The sequence below is a fragment of the Choloepus didactylus genome, chromosome 13, assembly GCF_015220235.1.
Source record: "Choloepus didactylus isolate mChoDid1 chromosome 13, mChoDid1.pri, whole genome shotgun sequence".
Classification (NCBI taxonomy): Eukaryota; Metazoa; Chordata; class Mammalia; order Pilosa; family Megalonychidae; genus Choloepus; species Choloepus didactylus.
In genome coordinates this window covers 94,493,717-94,512,074 of record NC_051319.1, presented here as the reverse complement: position 1 = coordinate 94,512,074, position 18,358 = coordinate 94,493,717, and the positions used below count along the sequence as shown (strand labels likewise).

At 39.4% G+C, this 18,358-nt stretch overlaps 2 protein-coding genes across 8 annotated transcripts in view; one reads left to right on the top strand and one right to left on the bottom strand.

Moving 5' to 3' along the window:
• The window catches only part of SLC26A2 (solute carrier family 26 member 2), a 52,845-nt gene extending 34,904 nt beyond the window's left edge, over window positions 1–17,941 (bottom strand). For 4 of the 5 annotated variants that reach the window (XR_005211439.1, XM_037801833.1, XM_037801828.1 and 1 more), the window contains exon 1: window positions 17,632–17,941. The gene's annotated coding sequence lies outside the window, so the exon portion shown is untranslated. Of the gene's footprint in view, window positions 1–15,693; window positions 16,360–17,631 lie in introns of those variants that run through there. The other variant, XM_037801830.1, reaches the window with a different exon arrangement.
• Window positions 17,859–18,358, top strand: part of PDE6A (phosphodiesterase 6A) — a 96,340-nt gene continuing 95,840 nt past the window's right edge. The window contains exon 1 of one of the 3 annotated variants that reach the window (XM_037801836.1): window positions 17,859–18,064. The gene's annotated coding sequence lies outside the window, so the exon portion shown is untranslated. The remainder of the gene's footprint in view (window positions 18,065–18,358) is intronic. The other 2 variants (XM_037801834.1, XM_037801835.1) reach the window with 2 other exon arrangements.

Below are 18,358 nucleotides of genomic sequence, written 5' to 3'. Positions count from 1 at the left end.
TCCCTCCCTCCACCCCCTTTCTCTCAACTATATCTATTATCTTTCTATCAATTATCTATCTACCCACTTATCATCTTCTGAACATTTGAGAGCAGGTTGCATATACCATACTCCTTGAACTCATAATACTTCCATGTACATTTCCTACGAACAAGGATATTAACTTATGTCATTAACTTAACTGCAATTAATTCAAGAAAATTAATATGGATATAAAGTTTAAATTCTATATTCTAATTTTTCCTTAAGCCTCCTTTGAGCTTTTCTCCTCCATTCTTAGATCCACTCCAGTATCATATATTGCATTGCTTGCCATTAACTCTGTATTAATTTTTTAAATTAACTATATAAAATTTTTTTTTCAAAAAGATAAACAATAAAAAAATATTTCAAACAAATCAAAACAAGGGAGTAAGAAAAAGACACCTAACCTAAAATAACTACTTTACTTCCAACATGTTCCTACTCTACCCCAAGAAAATAACCTAATACAGCAACATTCTGTGAACTTGTTCCTACCATACCCATCAGAAATTAACAAACCATAGTCATTCCTGGGCATTCCCAGAACGTTAAATTTACCCATGATAGCTTATCTGTTCTTACTGGGTTATCGTTCCCCCTTCATTAATTGCTCTCTATCGCTAGTTCCCCTACATTCTACATTATAAACCATTTATTTTAGGAGTGTGTTGTTTAACCTCTGGGTGTTTGTGAATTTTCTAAGTCTCTGATGGTTATTGACTTCTTTTTCCTTTTATTTTGAAATAAATTCAAAGTTATAGGAACAGTTGCAAAAACAATACTAACCCCATACACAGAATTCCATCATAGCCTGACCCCCCTCCCCCGATAGCTCAATCCACCAACTTTAACATGCTGTCACATCGCTATTTCTTTCCCTCCCTCCCTATCTATCATCCATCATCTATTCCTCCGTCTTCTGAACGTATGAGAGCTAGCTGCACACATCCTTGAACACACACTATAATTCACGTATACACTTCCCGTGAACAAGAACATTCTTTTGGGCAATCCCATTAAGTGCAGCTAAGAAGTACAAGAGATTCAACAATGATACGAAGCTTACATTCTATATTTCCTTTTCCTTATGTCTCAACTGTGTCCGGTTATTGACTTCTAATTGTATTCCACTGTGGTCAGAGAATGTGCTTTGAATAATTTCAATTTTTTAAATTTATTGAGGCTTGTTTTATGTCCCAGCATATGGTCTATTCTGGAGAAAGTTCCCTGATCACTAGAGAAGAATGTGTATCCTGGTGATTTGGGATATAATGTTCTATATATGTCTGTTAAATCAAATTCATTTATCAGATTGTTTAGGTTTTCAATTTCCTTATTGGTCTTCTGTCTGGTTGATCTATATATAGGAGAGAGTGATGTGTTGAAGCCTCCCACAATTCTTGTGGAAACATCCATTGCATCCTTTAGTTTTGCCAGTGTTTGTCTCATGTATTTTGTGGCACCATGATTGGGTGCATAAACATTTATGATTGTTATTTCTTCTTGTTGAACTGTCCCTTTTATTAGTATGTAGTGGCCTTCTTTGTCTCTCCTAACATCCTTGCATTTAAAGTCTATTTTATCTGAGATTAATATTGCTACTCCTGCTTTCTTTTAGCTGTAGCTTGCATGAAATATTTTTTCCATCTTTTCACTTTCAATTTCTTTGTGTCGCTGTGTCTAAGAAGAGTCTCTTGTATGCAACATATTGATGGTTCATATTTTTTTACCCATTCTGCCAATCTATATCTTTTAATTGGGGAGTTTAATCCATTTACATTCAATGTTATTACTGTGAAGGCATTTCTTGAATCAGCCATACTATCCTTTGGTTTATGTTTGTCAGATATATTTTTTCCCTCTCTCTCTTAATGTCCTTTAATGAACCAATATTGATTCTCTTTAGTACTGAACTTTTCTCCATATCTCTCTTTCCTTTGTTTCTCTGTTGGTAGGGCTCCCTTTAGTATCTCAAGTAGGGCAGGTCTTTTATTAGCAAATTCTCTCAGCATTTGTTTGTGAAAAATTTAAGCTCCCCCTCAAATTTGTAGGAGAGCTTTGCTGGATAAAGTATTCTTGGTTGGAAATTTTCTCTCTCAGAATTTTAAATATGTCATGCCACAGCCTTCTCACCTCCATGGTGGCTGCTGAGTAGTCACTACTTAGTCTTATGTTGTTTCCTTTGTATGTGGGGAATTGCTTTTCTCTTGCTGCTTTCAGAAATTGCTCCTTCTCTTTAGTATTTGACAGTCTGATCAGAATGTCTTGGAGTGGGTTTATTTGGATTTATTCTATTTGGAGTTCACTGGGCATTTATGCTTTGTGTATTTATATTGGGTAGAAGGTTTGGGAATTTTTCCCCAACAATTTCTGTGAATACACTTTCTAGACCTTTCCCCTTCTGGGACACCAATGAGTCTTATATTTGAACGTTTTATTTTATCTATCATATCCCTGAGGTCCATTTCAATTTTTTTTTTTTATTTTTTCCCCATTCTTTCTTTTGTTCTTTCATTTTCCATTCTGTGGTCCTTGAGGTCGCTGATTCATTTTTCAGCTTCCACTAGTCTTGTACTATGAGTATCCAGAATCTTTTTAATTTGGTCAACAGTTTCTTTTATTTCCATAAGATCATCTATTTTTTTTATTTACTCTTGCAATTTCTTCTTTATGCTCTTCTAGGGTCTTTTTCATGTCCTTTATATCCTGTGCCATGCTCTTCATGTCCTTTATATCCTGTGCCATGCTCTTATTGTTTGTCTTTAGTTCTTTAATTAATTGCTCCAAGTACAGTGTCTCTTCTGATCTTTTGATTTGGGTGTTTGGGTTTGGGTTATCATATTATCTGGTTTTATCATATGCTTTAAAATTTTGTGTTGTTTTTGGCTTCTTAGCATTTGCTTTACTTGATAGGGTTCTTTTAGGATACATAGGATTATTCAAGGACAAATCTCTAATTTGTCATATCTACAGCTTGGTGGCGTACACTTTCTCTAACTAACCAGCAGGCGGCATCCATGAGTCACCTATTCCCCTCAAGTCAGTTCTCCCCAACTTTGTCTTTGTGTTGTGTGTGGGTCTGATTCTTGTGGGGACCAATTGGTGCACCAAGTTTGGGTGTGTTGTTGGTGCTGTCTGCCCTGAATGTGGGGCGTATGTCTGAGCGGTTAGGGAGGGAGGGCAGCTTTAATAATCAAACCTCCCAGGGGTTCCTGGAGAATTAATGCTGTTGCAAGAGTCTAAACCTTCAGTTCAGTCTCGCCACAGACTGTCTCTGCCACTGACCCACAAGTCTTTGGTATTGTGGTATGGTCCCCGGGATTTCCAAGTGGGTCCCTCTTCTAAGCCGTGCCCTTCTAGGGCCTCTGCTGAGGGAAGATTGTGTTACGTCACAAGTGCGCACCATCCCTCATGGGAAGCCCTGGGCTGCTGGGCCGTGTAGGTGCGTTTCCAGCCTGCTGTAAGAATGGCTGAATGGGACGTGACAATTTTCCCCTTTTTGCACAGCTCTGCCTTCCCAGCTCCAGGACAGTTAGCTGTGGGTGCGAGAAAGACTATTGTCCACGCCTGACACCGTAACGTGTGCACGTGCCGCTGGAAACACCCCCCGTCACACTGGGTTTCTTGGCGCGGCTCTGGGCTGTGGCCCCGGCACCGGGCAAGAGTGTTCCCAACCCACCGGGAAGATGGCTGCAAGAGGCGTGGGTTTTTTTCCCCTTTTAGCTAACCTATGCTTGCCTTGCTCCAAGACAATTAGCAGTGAGTGCACGAAAGGCTATCTTCCATGCCAGATATTGAGGCGTTCGCACAGCCCGTTCCTGCCATGCTTCACTGTGCAGTTCTCGCTGCCGTATCTGCAGCTGCTTTGGGGTATTTTTAAAAAAGAACTAGTCTGCCTCCAAACACCAGCCCTTGATTTCCTCACACCGCAGAGTGGCTGCTGGTTATTCAGTGGCTTACTCACTCGTTTCAGAACACAGACTCCCGGTTTCACCAAGTTCATAGTCCCTGTGGATTTAGCAGACCTTGTCCAGCTGGTGCATCGCTGGAAGTGGTGTTCTGGGTCACTTTCTGGCTTTTATCTAGTATTTTTCACAGAGGTGTATTTTTTGCTCTGTCTCACATAGCCGCCATCTTAGGTTCTCCCCATATACTTTTAACTAATAGTGCATATGAAACATCTTTGCAACTTGTGAACCTGAAATACCTTTTCAGAGGTAGAGAGTTTGGAATAGAATGGTAAAATCTGCCTCTGAAATGTAATGGCTTCATATCATGCTCTGCTCTAACTGTACATGTACACTACAACCCCACTGCAGGGAGAAAATCCACAAGAACTGAACTAGTTTAGAAAAACTTCAAGGGAAGAAAATAACTCATCTGAGCTCTGATGTCTAGGTCAGAGTTGCAAGGATGAAAGGAAAAGAATGGACCCAGAAAATGGATGAGGGAGAGGAAAACATGAAGAGTAGTGGTTTTGAGGTTGGAGGGAAAAAATCAGAAATGAGAATGGCATGTTTAAAGCACAGAATGCACATGGGGGGTTAGTGAGAGAGGAGACTGCAAAGGTACCTGGGGGAGATTCTGGAGGGCCCTGTACAACAGGCTATGAAAGTTAGACTTTAATCTGCAGACAGCACATAGGCCCTGAAGTTTTGAGAAAGTCATCTACTAGATCACTCATTTGAGAAATAATTTTATCTTTTTACATTTTCTGTTCTGATGTCATGTTATTCAATTCTTTTTCCACCAGGCAGTATTTTAGTTTTTTTTCCAATTATGGATAAAAAGTAATTTAAGACTGGGAAAAAACAAAATTAAACCATAAACAGGTACAACCAAGACAGAGTCCATTTATTATGGAACTATAATATATATAATATTATGGAACTATAGTTCCATCTATTCCTCCAACTCACTGTTATTAGACAAGTCCAGGGACGATCACAGTATTATATAAAGCCTCAGTGAAGGCAAGATGAGCAAAGGCTTCTATATCCATCTGTGCTTCATTCACAGGCACCAGCAACTAGGATGGCTGGAGCCCAGGCCACTGTACAGGCCCTTGCCCTAGACTGAGAAGTTAACACTGTGAGGGATTGGCCCAGTGGAGGAAAACTCCCCATCAGAAGAAAACTCAGACCCATCTTTGTTTCATGGATCTACAACCCCTGCTCACTCCACAAGTGTTCATAAGTGCCAAGTCTTCCAAAGACTGGATAGGCTAACTTTTCTAGGTAAACTAGAGATTGGGATCTGGTCTTCATTAAATCATAAACATTTATTAAGCTCCTACTATAAGCTAACCATTGTGCTAGACACAATACATCAGAACCCAGACTCCAAATTTTGCAGTCAATCTTTCTTTCACCTACTGCCACCCCCATATATAATGCATCGGTAAGTCCTGTCTGCTCTATCTTAAGTAACATATTCATCCTCTCCCCCCTGTCCAAAATATCCAGAATCCAATCACTTTTCACTATTTTCCACCATCATCTCTCTCTTGGGCTACTGCAGTTAAGATGTGGCCCACCTCATTCAGGATGGGTCTTAATCCTCTTTCTGGAGTCCTTTATAAATGTGATGAATGCAGAGAGAGAAAGAGGAAGGGGGAAAGAAAGTGAGTGTGCATGCACTATGGAAGGAAGAAGCTGAAAGCAACAAAACCTGGAAGAGAGGAGAGAGACCAGCAGACACCACCATATGCCTTTTCATGTGGCAGAGGAGCCAAGGTTCTCCAGCAGCCAGCCTTTGGGAAGAAAGCAACACCTTGATGATGCCTTGATTTGGGCATTTTTCTGGACTTTAACCATAAGCAAATAAATTCCCATTGTTTAAACCCAACCCATGTTATGGTATCTGCTTTAAGCAGCTTAGGAAACTAAAACAAGATGTTGTACACTTTTGAGAACTCTCACAACATCTAGTACAGAAACAGGCACACATGAGGCACTTTAATAAACACATTTTGATGGATAGGTCTATCCATCAAACAGAATAGGTCTATTCAGATTTATTGTTTGGGGTATGCTGCACTTCTAGGATCTGTAATTTTATGTCTTTCATAAGAGACGGGAAATTTTCATTGATTATTTCCTCTATTATTGCTTCTGCTCCTTTTCCCTTCTCTTCTCCTTCTGGGACATCCATGACACATACACTCATGCGCTTCATGTTGTCACCCTGAGACATTGCTCATACTTTTCTATTCTTTTTCCTATCTGTTATTTTGTGTGTAGGCTTTCAGGTGTCTTGTTCTCCAGTTCTTGAGTGTTTTCTTCTGCCTCTTGAGGTCTGCTGTTGTATGTCTCCATTGTGTCTTTCATCTTGTGTTGTGCCTTTCATTTCCATAGATTCTGCCAGTTGTTCTTTCAAACTTCCGATTTCTACCTTATGTTCACCCAGTATTTTCCTTATATCCTTCATTTCTTTTGCCATCTTCCCTGAACTCATTGATTTGGTTTTTGAATTGATTTAGCATATTTCTTTGAACATCTTTAATTGATTGTTTCATTAAAGTGAAACAATATCTCAACTCTATCTTGATTGAGGTGTAAGTTTGTTCCTTTGACTGGGTCATATCTTTGTTTTTCCTATTACAATTTGTAGTTTTCTGTTACCTAGGCATCTGGTTTCCTTGGTTACCCCAATCAGATTTTCCCAGACCAGAACAGGTTCAGGTCTCAGAATGGGGTTATATTCAGGGTGTATCTTAGAAGAATGACAGACTTTCTTGTGAGGCCTCTAGACACTGTGCTTTTCCTAACCTGCACAGCAGGTGGCACCTATCAGCCTGTCGCTCCCGACTGGTTTAAGGAGGTGTGGTCCCTTTAGTTTCTGTTTTGGCTGTTTTCCTCCAGGCTTTGGCGTCTGAGTTCTGAAGGGAAGGCTGGCCCTAAAGCTGGGCCCCACCTCCTTCCTCTTAGAGAAGATACATCCCATAGGAAGTTATCTTCAGCATTTGAACTGCTGCTTCTGTTATCTCCACCGCTGTGTGGGTCAGAGTGCTGCGAACTGAAAATGGCTGAGCTCTCTCCACTGAACCACTCAGGTTGAGAAAGAGAGAAAGGGAAAGAAAGCCCAGTCCACAGCCCCCCAGTTTCACCTGTTGGTCATAGAGAGCCTCTGGTCTTTCTGGCTTTTTAAGGTCAGTCATCTCTAAAAGCCTCTGTCTGCTTGTTAGGGGTTTTGTCTATGTTTGTAGCTTGTATTCAGCAGTCCATATTTGTTAATTAAAACCCCAGTTGGAGCTGGGCTGAGCTATATTCACTTGCTCAGAGAGTGCTGCTTTCTACCACAGCCAGGTCCTGCAGCTGAGCCTGCTGTTGGGGGAGGGGACTTCTGGCACAGTTCCACAGTTTTTACATACAGATTTTATCCTGCAATCTTAGCCATTCCACCCAATCCAGGTTGGTGTATGATGTGTGGATAGTCACAGCTGTCCCCCAGCAGTTGTTCCAGATTATTTACTAGTTGTTCCTGGTTGTTTATTAGTTGCTCCAGGGACTAACTAAATTCCACTCCTCTCTATGCTGCCATCTTGCCCCTCCCTGGTTGGTTTGTTTTTGTTAGCTCCTGGCACTCAAGGAAATCTCTGCCATTTAACTAGCTGGATACAAACTTAAGAACAGATAGCTTATGATTAACACTTTAAAATATTAAAACATACCTTGTGCAACAAAAGATTACAAGATAAACAAAGAAACAGGAAATGATAGCCCATCCAAAGGAACACGATAAAATCCAGGAACGGTCAACCAGCAGGGCCAGACTTTGGACATAATGGCCAAGACTTTAAAATTGATCCTCACTATGCTCAAGGAGATAAAGGAAAACACAGAGTTATCCTTATAACTAAAGGATATAAGGAAAACAATGAATGAACACTATTAGAAGCTCAATAAAGAGATAAAAAATTTTTTCAAGGAATCAAACAAATATTACAGTTGAAGACCACAATAACTGAAACAACCCAAATATTCATCAACAGGTGACTGGATCTACTTAGCAGTAGAAAGGAATAAACTATCGATACGACAACATGGATGAATGTCAAAAGGTATTTTTTCTGAAGCCAGACAAACAAAATAACATACTGTATAATTTCATTTATATAAAATTTTACAAAATGCGAACTAATCTACAATGACAGAAAGCAAACCAGTGGTTATTTGGGGATAGGGATAGTTGCAAGGGAGAACGTTCAAAAGGCATGAAGAAACTTTTGGAAGTGGTAGATATGTGCACTATCTTGATGGTGACAATAATACATATATTGTATACTTTAAATATGTACAGTTTATGATATCTATTATACTGCAATAAAGTTGTAAAAAGAAAAACTAATTTTTGGTTCAGAGGGAAAAGAGTAGTTTGAATCTCCCCTATTACACAATGATTTTTTTTTCAATTAGCTTATATTTCATTTCCCAAGGAAATTTTTACAAAATATTCTCATGTTCTGGATACACAGCCTTGGTAAATGTATTTCATAAGGCCCCAAACACACACAATTAACCTTTGGAGAGACTATCTGAGCCAATGTATTACTTCTTTTTACTTTTCTAAGAATAGCTATATTTAGTTTTAAAATATGATAGCCTTGGCAGATACATTTGATGACAAAATACTAATCAAGGACTAGGATTTCCCTAAGAAATCTAGGCCATTGGAAAACTGAGCTTGGAATCCTATTGTGAAAATTGTGTATGTATGCATGTTTGTGTGTGTATTCAAATAACTTGCTTCTAATATATAACACAATCTAAAACCTCATGCAGAAAAATCAACCTGGTTGTCAGGAGCCCTGCATTTAAGTAATACACAGCTTTCTGTCCTGACCATGAGTCCTATATCTCACTGAGAAAGTTCACACTTACTGATCAAGTCATTAAATGGCTGTTTTCCTGGATTATAGGACATTAGAACTAGATAGGGCTTTAGGGATCATGACACCCAAAACCACATATTTTAAAAATAAAGGTAATGAAAATTTTTAAAAATTGATTGTGGTGATGAATGCACAAATATATGATGATACTGTGAACTGCTGATTGTACAGTTTGGGTTATTATCTCATATGTGAATATATCTTAATAAAATTGCTTTTTAAAAAAAAAAAGATAAATAGGCATTCTCCAAATTGAAATGATATACAAATCATACTTCCTTTTTCAAATAACCCTTTAAGTGCTGCATTATTATGAAACTTTTTTCACTTGAATGTCCTCAATTTGGGGCCCACCTAAATCATTAGCCTATAAGAGAACTAGGAAAAGGAAAGGGAGATTGAAATACAATCAATTAGCTGCTCTTTAATTTTTTAAGGAGTTTAATTTAGAAAAGAGTTTTCTGGAATGAAATTTGGGTTATCTTTAAATTCATTTATCTTTGTCATGCCTCCGTAGTACATTTTTTAAATGTAATTTTACTGAAATATATTCACATACCATACAAGCATCCGTATTCAACAGCTGTTCACAGTATCATCATATAGTTGTGCATCCATCACTGCAATCAATGTTTGAACATTTTCATTACTCAAAAAAAAAGTAAAATTAAGAAAATAAAAGTAAAAGAGAGCACCAAAACCAGTACTCTTTTTTTTTTTCTTTCCAAGTTTACATTGCAACCTTTCCAGTAGTTCCTCTGTCAATGCGAGCATTGAGAAATACACTGATGCTCTATACTCATTATTACTGAGTAGGTAAGAGGGGGAAAGGGTTAGGAGGGCGGAGGGAGGAGGAAGGAGGGAAGGAGGGAGGGAAGGAGGGTGCGTAGGTGAGAGAATTACAGACACAAGCAATTTGGAAACTATTGACAAGTGGCCCAAAGTGAATACATCATTTCTCTTTGGGGTGATGAAAATGTTTTGGTAATGGATAGTGATGGTAGCACAACATTGTCAATGTAACTAATACCACTGAATTGTACACTTAAAAAAAGTTAATATGGGAAGTTCTGTGTTATATATATGTTACCATAATAAAAATTAAAAGAAGAAAAAAAAGCCAATTGATGTTTGAAGATGCCCAATTAACTAATCCATTTTTTTAAATTTTTATTTTGAAATAATTTCAAACTTACAGGACAGTTGCAAAAACAACACAAAATTACAGAGAACTACAATACACCCCCTACCCCACATAGCTTTTAACATTTTGCCACTTTTCGTTATATCATTTTTCTATCTATCTTCTAACCATTTGAGAGTAGGTTGCATATATCATGCTCCTTGAACCCTTAATATACCATGTACTTTTTCTAAGAACAAGGATATTTACTTATACAACCACATTAAGTACAGTTATCAAGTTCAAGAAATTCAATATTGATATAAAGCATACAGTCTACATTCCAACTTTTTCAACTATCTCAGTAATGTCCCCTTGGGTATTTTCTCCTCCATTTTTAGATCCAGTCCAAGATCATGTATTGCATTTAACTATTATTGTCTCTTCAGTCTCTCTCTCTCTCTCCATTTTAAAATTGTGGTGACATATATACGAGGTAAAACTTCCCGTCAACCACTCCCAAGCTTTTAATTCAGTGGCATTAATCACATTCACAATGTTGTACTACATCACCAACATCCATTACCCGAACTTTCCCAACACCCCAAAGAGAAATCCTGTACCCGTTATGTATTAACTCCCCATTTCTCACCCTGTCATCCTGGTAACCTTAATCTACTTTCTGCCTCTATGAATTTGCTCATTCTAGATAATTCATATAAGTGGAATCATACAATATCTGTCCTTTTATGTCTGGCAGGTTCCACTCAACATGATATCTTCAGGAGTTCATCCATGTCGTACCATGTATCAGAACTTCGTTCCTTTTTATGGCTGAATAATCTTCCACTGTATACACATCACATTTTGTTTACCCATTCCTCTGTTGATAGAAATTTGGCTGCTTCCACCTTTTGGCTACTGTGAACAATGCTGCTATGAACACTGGTGTACAAATATCTTCTTGAGTCCCTGCTTTCAATTCTTTAAGGTAAAACTACAATTGGGATTGCTGGTCATAAGGCAGTTGTATGTTTAACTTTCTGAGGAACTGCCAAACTGTTTTCCACAGAAGCTGCACCATTTTACATTCCCACCCACAATGTACCAGTGTTCCTATTTCTCCATATCCTCAGCAGCACTTGTTACTTTCTGTTTTTTAAACAATAGCCATTCTAGTAGCTGTGAGGTAGTATCTCATGGTGGTTTTGATTTCCATTTTTCTAATGACTAATAATGTTAAGCATATTTTTATGCACTTGTTAGCCATTTCCATATCTTCTTTGGAGAAATGCCTATACAAGCCCTTTGCTGATTTTTAAACTGGGTCTTTTTGTTGTTGAGTTTGTTGTAGAAGTTCTTAAAAAATATTCTGGATATTAAATCCTTATCAGATATGTGATTTCCAAATATTTTTTCACATTCTGTTGGTTGTCTTTTCACTTTCTCGGTAATGTCCTTGATGCACAAGGTTTTTAATTGATGAAGTCCCACTTATCTATTTTTTTTTCTTCTGTTGTTTTGTGTTTTTAGTGTATTATCTAAGAAATCATTGCCAAATCCAAGTTCTGAAGATTTTCTCACATGTTTTCTTCTAAGGATTTCATGGTTTTACTCTTATATTTAGGTGTTTGATCCATTTTAAGTTAACTTTTATATCTATCATGAGGTAAATGTCTATTTTCACTCTTTTGCATACGGAAATCCAATTTTGCCAGCACCATTTGAGTGGACCTGAGGCCCTTTTCAAATATCAATTAGCTATACAATGGGTGATGGTGATGGAGGTACAATCTTGTGAATGTGGTTAAACCACTAAATTACATATTTGAAAATGGATAAAATGGGAAATTTTAGGTTGTATATAAGTTAAGGGAAAAAAATTAGAATCTACAGAACTGTACAGCATAGACTGGACCTTAATGTAAACTATAGTCTAATTTTAGTAATATTGTTACATCAACCATAACAAAGATACCACACTAATGTAAAATGTTAATAAGAGGGAAAACTGAGTGTGGGGGGGTATATGGGAACTCTGTTTTCTGCATGATTTTTCTATAAACCTACAACTATTCTAATAATTTTTAAAAACCATCTGGCCATAGACGTGAATTTATTTATTTCTTGGCTCTCAAATCAATTCCATTGGTCTATATGTCTGTCCTTGTACCTGTACTACACTGTTCTGATTACTGTAGCTTTGTAATAAGTTTTGAAATCTAGAAGTTGTGAGTTCTCCAATTGTACTCTTCTTTTCCAAGAAGGGTCTCTTGCCCTTCCATATGAATTTGATGGTTAGTTTTTCCATTTCTGCAAAGAAGGCTGTTGGAATTCTGATGGAGATTGTATTGACTATAAATCACTTTGGGTAGAGTATTGACATCTTAACAACATAAAGTCTTCTAATCCACAAACATGGAATGTCCTTCCATTTATTTAGGTCTTAATTTCTTTCAGTAATGATTTGTAGTTTACCATGTACAAGTCCTTTACATTCTTAGTTAAATTTATTTCTAGATATTTTATTCTTTTAGCATTGCTATCATAAATAGAATTGTTTTCTTGATTCCTTTTCAGATTTGTTCATTGTGGTGTATAGAAACCTCACTGATTTTTATGTACTCATCTTACTTAACTGATTGATTTAAATGATAACCAGAAGACAGCTTTTGGGGCCTCAAGAATTCGGTCATCATTTCAAATATTCTTAGAACTCAATATTTAGTTCAACCCTGAAAATACAAATAGTGACTACTATTTATCGAGCATTCACTAGTATCAGGCACTGTGCTATTAACTTTGCATCTATTACCTCATGCAATCCTCACAAACAATCCTATAAGATGGGTTATTATTATCCCCATTTTATAGCTGGGGAAACTGAGACTCAGAGAATTACAAAATTTCCTAAGATCACACCACTGTAAGCAGAAGAGCCATAACCTGAACCCAGGCCTGCCTGATTCAAATATACATTTTCTGTCTCTCAACTGCTTATTTTTAAACTTTTCAAAATTTCAGAAAAGTTAAAAGAATGATACATTGAACATCTGTAAACTCTTAACCAATGTATCAATTCAATGATTGTTGACGTTTTGCTACATGTGTACTTTTGCGCTCTGTATATACAGTCTTTTTTCTGAATTATTTGAAAGTTGCACACACACTTCAGTCTTATATGCTTAATTAAACCTGTATTTATTAACCATTATGCTATGCTGCCTCTTCTTCAAAAGAAATATTCATTAACAACGTGAAGTCAAACCATCTGGCTACACTCCTCAAAAAATGATTCTCCGCCTCCTACTGAATTTCGTCCAAAAATTTTAGTATGGTCTTCAAGTCTTCTATAAACAAGCTCAAAATTGCTTTCTTTCGCATTTTTCCATTCACCAGCGTTCCAGTCACTAGCCCATGAAAATACTAAGCCTCCTTTGCTTCTCTGGGGCTTTGCTCATGTTCTTCCTTCAGTCTGCAATGGCTACTCAATCCTTCTCTATCTATCTTAGTCCTTTTCTAACCCTACAACGCTCACCTCAAATGCAACAGAATAAGTGTGACAAACTTCTCAGGCTATGGTTCCCCAGACATATTATACATAACTATTGAGCACATTTGTAACATGTGCTGGTTTGTGTGTATTGTATCCTCCAGAAACAGCCATGTTTTTTCATGCAATCTTGTGGGGGTAGACATATTACTGCGGATTAAGATGGAATGTTTGGGTTAGGTTGTTTCCACGGAAATGCACCCCACCCAACTGTGGGTGATAACTCTGACTGGATAATTTCCATGGAGGTGTGGCCCCGCCCATTCATCATGGACGTTGATTAGTTTACTAGAGCACTACGTAAGCTCAGACAGAAGGAGCGGGCTTGCTACAGCCAAGAAGGACACTTTGAAGAATGCATGGAAGCTGAGAGAGGAACTGCAGCTTACAGAGACATTCTGGAGATGGCCTTTCAAAGCAGACTTTTGCTCTAGAGAAGCTAAGAGAGGACAAAAACCCCAACAGCAACTGAGAGTGACATTTTTGAGGAACTGCAGCCTAGAGAGGAACGTCCTGGGAGAAAGCCATTTTGAAACCAGAACTTGGAGCAGATGCCAGCCACCTGCCTTCCCAGCTAACAGAGGTTTTCCAGACACCATTGGCCATCCTTCAGTGAAGGTACCCAATTGTTGATGACTTACCTTGGACACTTTATGGCCTTAAGACTGTAACTTTGTAACCAAACAAACCACCTTTATAAAAGCCAATCCATTTCTGGTGTTTTGCATCCCGGCAGCATTAACAAACTAGAACACGTCTTTCAAACTAGAGTACATGTTTAAGGACAGGCACCAAGTCATCTTCAGTTCTACATAATCCACCACCTAACACAGTTCCTCATACTTGATATATATGGCTAAATCTATGTTTATTAAAATAAACAAAATTGAAGTTTCAAGTAAATATAATGAAAACAAAAAATATTTCCTTATTTTTCAGTCATCACAAATGATTAACAACACTCATTTATGTCTGTGATTAAAAAAAAAAAAAGAGCCATGCTAGGCTTATATCAGTTTCTAGTGCAAAGCCCAATGTAAGATAAAATAATAAAATATCCAAGAGTAAAATAATTTAATGTAAAACGACAATCAGAATAGTTCTTTGCACAATAATTCACTGCTTTCAAAAAGATTTCATATACATCTCCCATTTGCCTTCTCAATAGAACTGAGAACAGAGTACAAATTCTTGTTCTGCAGTATAAGAAAAATCAGCATATTCATTTCCTCAACTGGTAGGACCACATTCACAGACCTCATCTTCCAGTTTTCAAGCTTAGCTCTCCATACAATATCATCTTGCTGTCAAATTTGTTTCTTTGCTACGAATATCATAGAAGCTAGTTCAAAGTAATAAACTACTCAACTTATTTCTGAGTATATTAGCAATTTTAGTAAGTGAAAGCAAACTGCTTGAAGCAGGTTTGGGAAAAGTATTAACAATGAAATTACTTTTATCTTTCATATATGCCTTGGTAACATTTTCATTTTTTTAAATATTAGGAGCAACAACATAAAATTTACCATTGTAGATACATTTTGGTTAGTATAATTATATCCCAGATAAGACTCAACAGCCAAGCAAACTCCTGCCTCCTCCATGCTTTTGCTGGTTCTTCTAACTGGAATGCTCTTCCCTAGCTATCTTCATTGTTTGCTCCCTTGCTTCTTTTAAATTTTTTGCTCAAATGCCACCTTATCAATCAGTTCCTTCCTGACACAATATACAAAACAGCACTGCCATCGCCTTGTCTCCCTCCTGGGTCCATCTCTGTCTTGCACTCCTATCCCCTTACTTTGCTTAATTTTTCTCCATGGCACTTCTCACCATCCCATACTATACATTTACTTTTATGTTAATTGACTTTCCTATTCAGTAACTTGCTCTGTTTCATTTGCAGTTTCATCCCAGTGACTTGAACTGTATGGCACCTAATAAGCACTCAAAAATTTTGTCGAGTAAATGGATTATTTAACAGTTTCGTGGGGAGGAAAAAAGAGTTAACTTCTCTGTTCTTATTTCCCTCACCAATCCGCCCCTCCAACCACATACACCATAACCAAATTAATGTCAAATTATAGTTTGGTAAGTATATACCTGAAGATTTACGCTCACTAAAACTGTGATGTCTATTCTCAAAAATCACCCATAGAAATCACTGGTAGTAAACTGGATCTGGAGCTCTTCAAAGCCCTGAACATGTCATCTTCAGATCTTCCCATAGGAGGCAGCACATTACAGTACAATGATTTTTCAAACACTATGTGATTAAAATGCAGCTTCTTAGGCCCACCCCTGCAAATCCAGATTCTGCACACTGGGTGAATCTAAACCAGTGAGCTGAGGATCTTGGAAAATCAACTTGGAGGACAACTGAGTGTATGTTCTAGAGTCAGAGAGATCTCTATTCAGATCTCAGCCATACTGTTCAGCAGCTGTATGGCACTGGGCAAAAAATTTCATTTTACTCAGCATCAACTTCACAGTTGTAAAATGGGAATAACATTACCTTACTTGAAGGATTGTTCAAGATTAACACAAGTAAAGTTTCTAGCACAGTGTCTGGTACACAACACTTGCTCAATAAATGATACCTATTAGTCTCTGTCCCCTACTATATCCTGCCGTGAGATTCCTGAAGAAAAATATGGACTCATTTCTTTCCAACAGGTTTGGCCCTCCATTTCTGATTCACTCAGTTTTCAAAAACAAGAACTTCTGTGTAACTCATCTTGGATATCACATCAGTTCCAGATTTCGCATAAAGAGCTGCAGGGGCAAAGAAGAAATAAAAGGTGCTAGGATGGGTGCCAGAAAGTGGGTATTTAAGTCTGACTGCTTTTGACTCACTGTGGTCCCAATCTGTACAAGGAAAGGGCCCAGCCAGATTCTCTGTGTTTGAGAGACTGCATACAAGTCCTTGGATACCCGTTCCTGGCCTTGCAGATGACTTGCTGTGTAATATTAGGCAAGGCTCTAGGCCTCTATGTCATCACAGTGTCCCCCCATCTATCCAATGAAAGAATCCCAAATTGGATAGTCTATGAGTCTAGAAGAAATAGTTCTGATTTTGTACTTAATCAGGTGTTTAGTTTCCTTGGCTACCCAAACAAATACCATGCAATGGGGTGGCTTAAACAATGGGAAATTAACTAGCTTACAGTTTTGAGGCTAACAGAAGATCAAATAAAGGCATCATCAAGGCTATACTCTCTTCTCAAAGACTGGTGCTCTGGGGCTGGCTGCCAGTGATCCTTGGTTCTGCACTCCTCTGTTATATGGCAACACACATAGCAGTCTCTCCCTTCTCTTCCAGATTCCCTTGACACTTAGCCTCTGGTTGCTCCCTCTGTGGCTTTCCCTCTATCTGAATTTCATTCTGCTTTATAAAGGACTCCAGTAACAGGATTAAGACCTATTCTGATTAACATGGGCCACACCTTAATTGAAATAACCTCATCAAAAGATCCTACTTACAATAGGTTTACACCTACAGGAACAGATTAAGTTTAAGAACGTGTTTTTATGGAGTACATAGCTCCAAACCACCATACCAGGTGTGTGATTTTAATAAGCAAGATAACCAAGTCCCTTCTCCTCTACAGGCCTGTTTCCCCATCTGTTCAAGGCAGCAGGGAAGCGGGGTTATCTCAGATCTCCTCAGTGCGATTTTCAGATATCTGGGTTCTAGACGGCTCAGCCAGTACTCCATTCGACTGGAGCACCAAATCTGCAAGGCGTGGGGCACCCGGGACAACGTGTGAGGTGGACGATGGGCAGCTCTCAGCCGGAGGGACGAGGTCGATCACGGAGGTGTGGGGGAGTTAGGGCGATGAGCCTTGCCCTGCCCCGATCCCTGCGATTCCGGGGACTAACCCAAACGCCCTCCCACCTCGCAGGGACTGGCCATGAAGCCCGCCGAGACCGTCGGTCTGGGCTTCCTCCCAGGATTCTTCGGCCCTAAGCGGAGCCCGCTGACTGCGTGGAGGCCAACCCCGACCCCCTCCCCTCGGTCCCGTCCCTCCCTCTTCTCACCTCTCAGGTCTGGACCACCTGGCGCGACAACGCCCCGCGACGCGTCCTGCGCCGTGGCAGGACTGACGGAAGAACCGCGGGGCCGGCGGAGGAATCCCGGCGCCGGGCCGGCCTCCTTTACCAGGCCCGGCCCCTTCCCCGCCCATCGCCCGGCCCCCGAGGAGGCGGGCTCCCGCCGGACGAGACCCCCAGACGCAGCGAGCAGGCACAGCATAGTGGTTCCCGGGTGGACCCCAGGCGAAAGCTCGCGGCTCAGGCAGTCACGTGGCACCGCCGGCTAGCGACGCGGCCGCTCTAGCCAATGGCTCGGTCGGACCGCCACACCCCCTCCCACCCCCCGACCGCTTTCCTCCTCGCGATTGGCTGATCTGGGGAGAAGGGGCGACGCGGCCCGGGTGGTTGGGGAGGCTCCTCCCCGGCCCCCGTCTGCGAGGTGAGCGGGCTACGTCTTTTTGGCCTTAACCTGGGGCGTGCACTGTGTTTGCGGGGAGGCGTGTTCTTTATTACTGACTCTTGAGACCCTAAAAATAATCTTCTACATGATCCTGTTCCCAGCCACTCCCGTTTATAGATGTGTAAATTGAGGCCCTGAATGGGAAAAGGTCAGCTAGAAAATTATACTGTCCTTTTCCTCAGTATAACTCATTCTCCGCCAAAGGTCACAGGAGCCGGAAGGCTCTTTTAAAAATGTAAATATAAAACGTAATTTAAATCCTTGTTTAAAATT